The sequence below is a fragment of the Pseudophryne corroboree genome, chromosome 4, assembly GCF_028390025.1.
Source record: "Pseudophryne corroboree isolate aPseCor3 chromosome 4, aPseCor3.hap2, whole genome shotgun sequence".
NCBI lineage: Eukaryota > Metazoa > Chordata > Amphibia > Anura > Myobatrachidae > Pseudophryne > Pseudophryne corroboree.
Window position 1 is genome coordinate 374,903,607 of NC_086447.1, and position 11,354 is coordinate 374,914,960.

Genomic DNA, 11,354 nt, shown 5'->3' on the forward strand with positions numbered 1-11,354 from the left:
GCACTGGGTGTCATGTTTGTTGCTCGGGAGTAATGCCTGTTGCCAGAGATTTCATGAGCTGGATGTCATGCATGTGTCCAGGGGGTAATGCTCATTGCCATGGGGTTTTCATGGGCACTACCAGGGATGCCAGGATGGCAGGGGGCCGCAAACAGCAATATGCGTTCTTGAGCATTGACGTAACTTCATTCCAGTTGCCCGGAGGCAAGATTAATGTTGGTGCCCCCTCCCAAGCCGACTCTTGGACTTTGTAAAACAAATTTAAACCTGACTTAAGGCCCCCATCCACTAGTCCGATAAGGGCACTTTTCTTCAGATTTCGACAATCTGACCGAAAAATCTGAAGAAAAGTGTCACATCGATCCAATGCGCAGTCCCGTGTCAGATTTGTCTGAACTACAGATCTCTGAGGATGCCCCAACTATTTATCTGAATCTGAAGAAATCAGGTGCACATCGGAGTGTTTTTTTTTTTACTTCAGATGTATCTGATCAGATTCATCTGAAGCATCATTTGACTAGCATCTCCCTGGCCACTCACACCCACCACAGAATGCGGCGGTATCAGCAGCTGTTTCAGATCAATCCCATGTAGCATGTGTGCCTCAGATATAACTGATGCGATCTGGCACATGATATATCGCAACAGATATATCTGAAGTGAATGTAGTGAAAATTAAAGCCAGGGTCCGATCCGATTCCTGGGAAGCTCCCGGGAGAGTTCAAGAGAAATTTGATGCGATCTGCTGTACAGACAAGTCGGAGTAGTGGATGGCCACCGGATGGCCACCTTAAGAGTTAGTTGAATGACATCGTAAAGTATTCAAGTGTTGCTCACTGTTAAAGTCAGCTGACTATTAGCAAAGTTAACCGTTCTTTAATGAGCCCAGGTAAGTAGTGCAGGAATATTTAAAGCAGAGTTATACCGCTTTCACATCGCTAACCCGGTAAAGAACCGGCTTTTGAACACGCTTCCGACCCGGGCCTGAACACGCTATACCCCTTTCACATCGCAGTTTGGAGCTGTGTTATTACCGGGTTATTCCCGGGTTGGTGCCTTTCACACTGAACCCGGTTCACCCTTTGAAAACATTTGTGATGTCATTATAAATGGACTTTTCTGTCTCCTATTGATGAGGTTTGAAAGGCATTACAAGGAGGGGCTGGGGAGTGCTCAGTAGTGCAGTAATCATGGCCGACACAACACATATCTCTATAGACTTTGATAGTCTCAGCTGTAATGCTCTTGGATTCAGCCTGTGAGAGGATATTTGAGCTTCTCACATTCTGTAGCTTGTTCAGCAGCTATGTTATGAGGAGGCTGCAGTATTTGAGAGACACCGCCATTCGTTGCCGACAATACCTGCGCAGGAGGAGATCGTTTATATCTGCTTCTATGACCACCATACTCAACCTTAACCTCACTACTCAACGAAGATTGTGGTCTAGAGAACGGCAGCATGGACAAGTTTTTATGCAAAGTGTGCTGAACTTTCAGGATGTTCAGTGGAAGTGTCACTTCAGAATGTCGTGTCACACATAGAGATGAGCGCCTGAAATTTTTCGGGTTTTGTGTTTTGGTTTTGGGTTCGGTTCCGCGGCCGTGTTTTGGGTTCGAACGCGTTTTGGCAAAACCTCACCGAATTATTTTTGTCGGATTCGGGTGTGTTTTGGATTCGGGTGTTTTTTTCCAAAAACACTAAAAAACAGCTTAAATCATAGAATTTGGGGGTCATTTTGATCCCAAAGTATTATTAACCTCAAAAACCATAATTTACACTCATTTTCAGTCTATTCTGAATACCTCACACCTCACAATATTATTTTTAGTCCTAAAATTTGCACCGAGGTCGCTGTGTGAGTAAGATAAGCGACCCTAGTGGCCGACACAAACACCGGGCCCATCTAGGAGTGGCACTGCAGTGTCACGCAGGATGTCCCTTCCAAAAAACCCTCCCCAAACAGCACATGACGCAAAGAAAAAAAGAGGCGCAATGAGGTAGCTGTGTGAGTAAGATTAGCGACCCTAGTGGCCGACACAAACACCGGGCCCATCTAGGAGTGGCACTGCAGTGTCACGCAGGATGGCCCTTCCAAAAAACCCTCCCCAAACAGCACATGACGCAAAGAAAAAAAGAGGCGCAATGAGGTAGCTGACTGTGTGAGTAAGATTAGCGACCCTAGTGGCCGACACAAACACCGGGCACATCTAGGAGTGGCACTGCAGTGTCACGCAGGATGTCCCTTCCAAAAAACCCTCCCCAAACAGCACATGACGCAAAGAAAAAAAGAGGCGCAATGAGGTAGCTGTGTGAGTAAGATTAGCGACCCTAGTGGCCGACACAAACACCGGGCACATCTAGGAGTGGCACTGCAGTGTCACGCAGGATGTCCCTTCCAAAAAACCCTCCCCAAACAGCACATGACGCAAAGAAAAAAAGAGGCGCAATGAGGTAGCTGTGTGAGTAAGATTAGCGACCCTAGTGGCCGACACAAACACCGGGCCCATCTAGGAGTGGCACTGCAGTGTCACGCAGGATGTCCCTTCCAAAAAACCCTCCCCAATCAGCACATGATGCAAAGAAAAAGAAAAGAAAAAAGAGGTGCAAGATGGAATTATCCTTGGGCCCTCCCACCCACCCTTATGTTGTATAAACAAAACAGGACATGCACACTTTAACCAACCCATCATTTCAGTGACAGGGTCTGCCACACGACTGTGACTGATATGACGGGTTGGTTTGGACCCCCCCCAAAAAAGAAGCAATTAATCTCTCCTTGCACAAACTGGCTCTACAGAGGCAAGATGTCCACCTCATCTTCACCCTCCGATATATCACCGTGTACATCCCCCTCCTCACAGATTATCAATTCGTCCCCACTGGAATCCACCATCTCAGCTCCCTGTGTACTTTGTGGAGGCAATTGCTGCTGGTCAATGTCTCCGCGGAGGAATTGATTATAATTCATTTTAATGAACATCATCTTCTCCACATTTTCTGGATGTAACCTCGTACGCCGATTGCTGACAAGGTGAGCGGCGGCACTAAACACTCTTTCGGAGTACACACTTGTGGGAGGGCAACTTAGGTAGAATAAAGCCAGTTTGTGCAAGGGCCTCCAAATTGCCTCTTTTTCCTGCCAGTATAAGTACGGACTGTGTGACGTGCCTACTTGGATGCGGTCACTCATATAATCCTCCACCATTCTATCAATGTTGAGAGAATCATATGCAGTGACAGTAGACGACATGTCCGTAATCGTTGTCAGGTCCTTCAGTCCGGACCAGATGTCAGCATCAGCAGTCGCTCCAGACTGCCCTGCATCACCGCCAGCGGGTGGGCTCGGAATTCTGAGCCTTTTCCTCGCACCCCCAGTTGCGGGAGAATGTGAAGGAGGAGATGTTGACAGGTCGCGTTCCGCTTGACTTGACAATTTTGTCACCAGCAGGTCTTTCAACCCCAGCAGACCTGTGTCTGCCGGAAAGAGAGATCCAAGGTAGGCTTTAAATCTAGGATCGAGCACGGTGGCCAAAATGTAGTGCTCTGATTTCAACAGATTGACCACCCGTGAATCCTTGTTAAGCAAATTAAGGGCTGCATCCACAAGTCCCACATGCCTAGCGGAATCGCTCCGTGTTAGCTCCTCCTTCAATGCCTCCAGCTTCTTCTGCAAAAGCCTGATGAGGGGAATGACCTGACTCAGGCTGGCAGTGTCTGAACTGACTTCACGTGTGGCAAGTTCAAAGGGCATCAGAACCTTGCACAACGTTGAAATCATTCTCCACTGCACTTGAGACAGGTGCATTCCACCTACTATATCGTGCTCAATTGTATAGGCTTGAATGGCCTTTTGCTGCTCCTCCAACCTCTGAAGCATATAGAGGGTTGAATTCCACCTCGTTACCACTTCTTGCTTCAGATGATGGCAGGGCAGGTTCAGTAGTTTTTGGTGGTGCTCCAGTTTTCTGTACGTGGTGCCTGTACGCCGAAAGTGTCCCGCAATTCTTCTGGCCACCGACAGCATCTCTTGCACGCCCCTGTCGTTTTTTAAAAAATTCTGCACCACCAAATTCAAGGTATGTGCAAAACATGGGACGTGCTGGAATTGGCCCAGATTTAATGCACACACAATATTGCTGGCGTTGTCCGATGCCACAAATCCACAGGAGAGTCCAATTGGGGTAAGCCATTCCGCGATGATCTTCCTCAGTTGCCGTAAGAGGTTTTCAGCTGTGTGCGTATTCTGGAAAGCGGTGATACAAAGCGTAGCCTGCCTAGGAAAGAGTTGGCGTTTGCGAGATGCTGCTACTGGTGCCGCCGCTGCTGTTCTTGCGGCGGGAGTCCATACATCTACCCAGTGGGCTGTCACAGTCATATAGTCCTGACCCTGCCCTGCTCCACTTGTCCACATGTCCGTGGTTAAGTGGACATTGGGTACAGCTGCATTTTCTAGGACACTGGTGACTCTTTTTCTGAGGTCTGTGTACATTTTCGGTATCGCCTGCCTAGAGAAATGGAACCTAGATGGTATTTGGTACCGGGGACACAGTACCTCCAACAAGTCTCTAGTTGGCTCTGCAGTAATGATGGATACCGGAACCACGTTTCTCACCACCCAGGATGCCAAGGCCTCAGTTATCCGCTTTGCAGTAGGATGACTGCTGTGATATTTCATCTTCCTCGCAAAGGACTGTTGAACAGTCAATTGCTTACTGGAAGTAGTACAAGTGGGCTTACGACTTCCCCTCTGGGATGACCATCGACTCCCAGCGGCAACAACAGCAGCGCCAGCAGCAGTAGGCGTTACACGCAAGGATGCATCGGAGGAATCCCAGGCAGGAGAGGACTCGTCAGACTTGCCAGTGACATGGCCTGCAGGACTATTGGCATTCCTGGGGAAGGAGGAAATTGACACTGAGGGAGTTGGTGGGGTGGTTTGCGTGAGCTTGGTTACAAGAGGAAGGGATTTACTGGTCAGTGGACTGCTTCCGCTGTCACCCAAAGTTTTTGAACTTGTCACTGACTTATTATGAATGCGCTGCCGGTGACGTATAAGGGAGGATGTTCCGAGGTGGTTAACGTCCTTACCCCTACTTATTACAGCTTGACAAAGGGAACACACGGCTTGACACCTGTTGTCCGCATTTCTGGTGAAATACCTCCACACCGAAGAGCTGATTTTTTTGGTATTTTCACCTGGCATGTCAACGGCCATATTCCTCCCACGGACAACAGGTGTCTCCCCGGGTGCCTGACTTAAACAAACCACCTCACCATCAGAATCCTCCTGGTCAATTTCCTCCCCAGCGCCAGCAACACCCATATCCTCCTCATCCTGGTGTACTTCAACACTGACATCTTCAATCTGACTATCAGGAACTGGACTGCGGGTGCTCCTTCCAGCACTTGCAGGGGGCGTGCAAATGGTGGAAGGCGCATGCTCTTCACGTCCAGTGTTGGGAAGGTCAGGCATCGCAACCGACACAATTGGACTCTCCTTGTGGATTTGGGATTTCAAAGAACGCACAGTTCTTTGCGGTGCTTTTGCCAGCTTGAGTCTTTTCAGTTTTCTAGCGAGAGGCTGAGTGCTTCCATCCTCATGTGAAGCTGAACCACTAGCCATGAACATAGGCCAGGGCCTCAGCCGTTCCTTGCCACTCCGTGTGGTAAATGGCATATTGGCAAGTTTACGCTTCTCCTCCGACAATTTTATTTTAGGTTTTGGAGTCCTTTTTTTTCTGATATTTGGTGTTTTGGATTTGACATGCTCTGTACTATGACATTGGGCATCGGCCTTGGCAGACGACGTTGCTGGCATTTCATCGTCTCGGCCATGACTAGTGGCAGCAGCTTCAGCACGAGGTGGAAATGGATCTTGATCTTTCCCTAATTTTGGAACCTCAACTTTTTTGTTCTCCATATTTTATAGGCAGAACTAAAAGGCACCTCAGGTAAACAATGGAGATGGATGGATTGGATACTAGTATACAATTATGGACGGACTGCCACGGTTAGGTGGTATAAAAAAACCACGGTTAGGTGGTATATAATACAATTATGGATGGACGGACTGCCTGCCGAGTGCCGACACAGAGGTAGCCACAGCCGTGAACTACCGCACTGTACACTGGTTGATAAAGAGATAGTAGTATACTCGTAACAACTAGTATGACGACGGTATAAAGAATGAAAAAAAAACCACGGTTAGGTGGTATATATTATAATACAATTATGGTTGGACGGACTGCCTGCCGAGTGCCGACACAGAGGTAGCCACAGCCGTGAACTACCGCACTGTACACTGGTTGATAAAGAGATAGTAGTATACTCGTAACAACTAGTATGACGACGGTATAAAGAATGAAAAAAAAACCACGGTTAGGTGGTATATATTATAATACAATTATGGTTGGACGGACTGCCTGCCGAGTGCCGACACAGAGGTAGCCACAGCCGTGAACTACCGCACTGTACACTGGTTGATAAAGAGATAGTAGTATACTCGTAACAACTAGTATGACGACGGTATAAAGAATGAAAAAAAAACCACGGTTAGGTGGTATATATTATAATACAATTATGGATGGACGGACTGCCTGCCGAGTGCCGACACAGAGGTAGCCACAGCCGTGAACTACCGCACTGTACACTGGTTGATAAAGAGATAGTAGTATACTCGTAACAACTAGTATGACGACGGTATAAAGAATGAAAAAAAAACCACGGTTAGGTGGTATATATTATAATACAATTATGGTTGGACGGACTGCCTGCCGAGTGCCGACACAGAGGTAGCCACAGCCGTGAACTACCGCACTGTACACTGGTTGATAAAGAGATAGTAGTATACTCGTAACAACTAGTATGACGACGGTATAAAGAATGAAAAAAAAACCACGGTTAGGTGGTATATAATACAATTATGTTTGGACGGACTGCCTGCCGAGTGCCGACACAGAGGTAGCCACAGCCGTGAACTACCGCACTGTACACTGGTTGATAAAGAGATAGTAGTATACTCGTAACAACTAGTATGACGACGGTATAAAGAATGAAAAAAAAACCACGGTTAGGTGGTATATATTATAATACAATTATGGATGGACGGACTGCCTGCCGAGTGCCGACACAGAGGTAGCCACAGCCGTGAACTACCGCACTGTACACTGGTTGATAAAGAGATAGTAGTATACTCGTAACAACTAGTATGACGACGGTATAAAGAATGAAAAAAAAACCACGGTTAGGTGGTATATAATACAATTATGGTTGGACGGACTGCCTGCCGAGTGCCGACACAGAGGTAGCCACAGCCGTGAACTACCGCACTGTACACTGGTTGATAAAGAGATAGTAGTATACTCGTAACAACTAGTATGACGACGGTATAAAGAATGAAAAAAAAACCACGGTTAGGTGGTATATATTATAATACAATTATGGATGGACGGACTGCCTGCCGAGTGCCGACACAGAGGTAGCCACAGCCGTGAACTACCGCACTGTACTGTGTCTGCTGCTTATATAGACTGGTTGATAAAGAGATAGTATACAATACTACTAATATACTGGTGGTCAGGCACTGGTCACCACTAGTCACACTGGCAGTGGCACTCCTGCAGCAAAAGTGTGCACTGTTTAATTTTAATATAATATTATTTATCATGTACTCCTGGCTCCTGCTATAACAACCTGCAGTGCTCCCCAGTCTCCCCCACAATTATAAGCTTTATATACAATACATTGATGTGCAGCACACTGGGCTGAGCAGTGCACACAGACTGAGTCACTGTGTGACTGTGTATCGTTTTTTTCAGGCAGAGAACGGATATATTAAATAAAACAAACAACTGCACTGTCTCTGGTGGTCACTGGTCACTGTGGTCGTCAGTCACTAAACTCTGTCTGCACTCTCTTCTAATCTACAGTATCACAGCAATCTCTCTCTCTCTCTCTCTTCTAAATCTAATCTAAATGGAGAGGACGCCAGCCACGTCCTCTCCCTATCAATCTCAATGCACGTGTGAAAATGGCGGCGACGCGCGGCTCCTTATATAGAATCCGAGTCTCGCGAGAATCCGACAGCGTCATGATGACGTTCGGGCGCGCTCGGGTTAACCGAGCAAGGCGGGAAGATCCGAGTCGCTCGGACCCGTGAAAAAAAAAGTGAAGTTCGTGCGGGTTCGGATTCAAAGAAACCGAACCCGCTCATCTCTAGTCACACATTCCACTACCTTTTGGATTTAATGTCCCCAGCACTCTCTAGACAGACCACAAACTTCAGGTCACCAATAGAGCCAAGCAGGAGGCAAGCTATAGAATTGTGGTGGTACGCCACTCCAGGTGAATATCGCACAATTGCTTGCCTGTTTGGTGTGGGGATATCTACCGTTTGCACCATTGTACATGAGGTGACCAGAGCATTGGTGGACAACCTATACCACAGATTTATTTCCCTTCCTCATGGCCAGCATTTGGATAAAACAATTAAGGGATTTGTGGAGTCTGGATATCCGCAGTGTGCAGGTGCAATTGATGGTACCCACATCCCTATAATCGCACCTTATGATAATCCTGCCGACTACTACAGCAGAAAGGGATGGCATTCCATTGTTTTGCAAGCTGTGGTGGATCATAAGTATTGGTAATGTTCTTGTCAGTGTGTTTTCTTAATGCTAATTGTTTATAATTAATTTACAACTTAATATATATTTTTATATTAGCTTCACAGACGTATTCATCGGTTGGCCGGGACGGTCACATGACGATCGAGTGCTTGCTAACTCTGATCTGTACCGGCTAGCAGAGGACAAGCAAGGGGGCTACCTTTTTCCAAGAGAGGTGATTTTGTTTAATAATTTTAATACTTTTGAAAACATGCCCAAGAAAAGATGTGTTAAAATGATGCAATGTTCATGAATCAAGCAGGTTATAGATGAATGCAATTTAATTTACATTGGGACCAATTAGTTGTCGTTACCTTCAAACATGCTTCCTATGTGCCCACCAGCCTGCCCATCACGGAGGAGTCTGCTCATATTTGTATTCCAATTTCTTGTTGCTAACGTACATTTTTTTTATCTATATTCCTACTAGAAATCCAAATTTGTGGACGGAGTGGAGATCCCGGTACACATAATTGGTGATGCAGCCTACCCATTACGACGATGGCTCATGAAGGGGTTCACCCAACATGTCCAGCTGAGCCCCACTCAAATTACATATACGCACACCCTGAGCTCAGCAAGAATGGTGGTCGAAAATGCCTTTGGACGATTAAAAGGACGTTGGCGCTGTCTTATGAAGCGCAATGATGTAGACATTAATATCATGCCTAACATTGTTGCAGCATGTTGTATTCTGCATAACCTATGTGAGTTTTCAGAGGGAGGAATTCCTACCAGAGTGGACAGTGCAGGCCTCCGCTGCGTACCCTGCACTTGATTGTGAGGCCTATCTGGGCGACCATTCTGGAAGTGCAGAACAGATGAGGTCTGCTATAATGGCCAACCTTCCCTCATTACTCCGTTAATTTTTTTCAGTTTGTATATTCTGTTAATTGTTGTTGCTACAAAAAATAAACCTGTTTAGTTGACTTTCTGCTACTGTGTCGATAACAAATGTACAACATCAATATCCAATTTGAAATGGATGTATCAAGCATTTTGTTTGTAAGTAAAAATAGGACAAGTCCAAAGATTAACAAAAGGTCAGAGACCTTAGAATTTTAATGTGTATAAAACTTTGGTAAATAAAGTAGTGAAATCTTTACAGAAATAAAAGTCAAACCAGTAATAGTGTAGGAAAAACACTCCTATGATTTTAAAACCAACTTTTTTTTAAAAACAATAACTATTTAAGATAAATTACGGTAAACAGGAGACTCTGTAGTTGTCTCCGTTTCAGAAGGTGATTGGGTGTGTTGAGGTTGTGTATGTCGAGGATGGGTATAGTGAGTTGGAGTTAGTGGAGGTGGGGTTTATTGAGGTTGTGTATGTCGAGGATGGGTATAGTGAGTTGGAGTTAGTGGAGGTGGGGTTTGTTGAGGTTGGTTATGTCGAGGATGGGTATGGTGTGATGTTGGTTGAGGTGGGGTATGTTCATAGTAGTGATGAGCGGGTTCGGTTTCTCCGAAACCGAACCCCCCCCGAACTTCACCCTTTTTACACGGTTCCGAGCCATACTCTGATTCTCCCGTATGGCTCGGTTAATCCGAGCGCGCCCGAACGTCATCATCCCGCTGTCGGATTCTCGCGAGATTCGGATTCTATATAAGCAGCCGCGCGTCGCTGCCATTTTCACTCGTGCATTGGAAATGTTAGGGAGAGGACGTGGCTGGCGTCCTCTCCGTTATTGTTGAACTTAACTATGCATTATTGCTTAATTGTGGGGAGGGCTGGGGAGCAGCTGTATAATATAGGAGGAGTACAGTGCAGAGTTTTGCTGATCAGTGACCACCAGTTATCCGTTCTCTGCCTGAAAAAAACGCTCCATATCTGTGCTCAGTGTGCTGCATATATATGTGCTCACACTGCTTAATTGTGGGGACTGGGGAGCAGCTGTATTATATAGCAGGAGTACAGTGCAGAGTTTTGCTGACAGTGACCACCAGTATACGTTGTCTGCCTGAAAAACACTCCATATCTGTGCTCAGTGTGCTGCTTTATTGTGGGGACTGGGGACCACCAGTATAATATTATATAGGAGGAGTACAGTGCAGAGTTTTGCTGACCAGTGACCACCAGTATATAATATATAGCATTACGGTACAGTAGGCCACTGCTGTACCTACCTCTGTGTCGTCATTAAGTATACTATCCATCTACATTCTATACCTGTGGTGCATTTTAGTTTTGCAGTTTGCTGACACAGTGACCACCAGTATACTATATATAGCAGTACGGTACGGAAGGCCACTGCTGTACCTACCTCTGTGTCGTCATTAAGTATACTATCCATCTACATTGATTCTATACCTGTGGTGCATTTTAGTTTTGCAGTTTGCTGACACAGTGACCACCAGTATACTATATATAGCAGTACGGTACGGAAGGCCACTGCTGTACCTACCTCTGTGTCGTCATTAAGTATACTATCCATCTACATTCTATACCTGTGGTGCATTTTAGTTTTGCAGTTTGCTGACACAGTGACCACCAGTATACTATATATAGCAGTACGGTACGGAAGGCCACTGCTGTACCTACCTCTGTGTCGTCATTAAGTATACTATCCATCTACATTCTATACCTGTGGTGCATTTTAGTTTTGCAGTTTGCTTACACAGTGACCACCAGTATACTATATATATAGCAGTACGGTACAGAAGGCCACTGCTGTACCTACCTCTGTG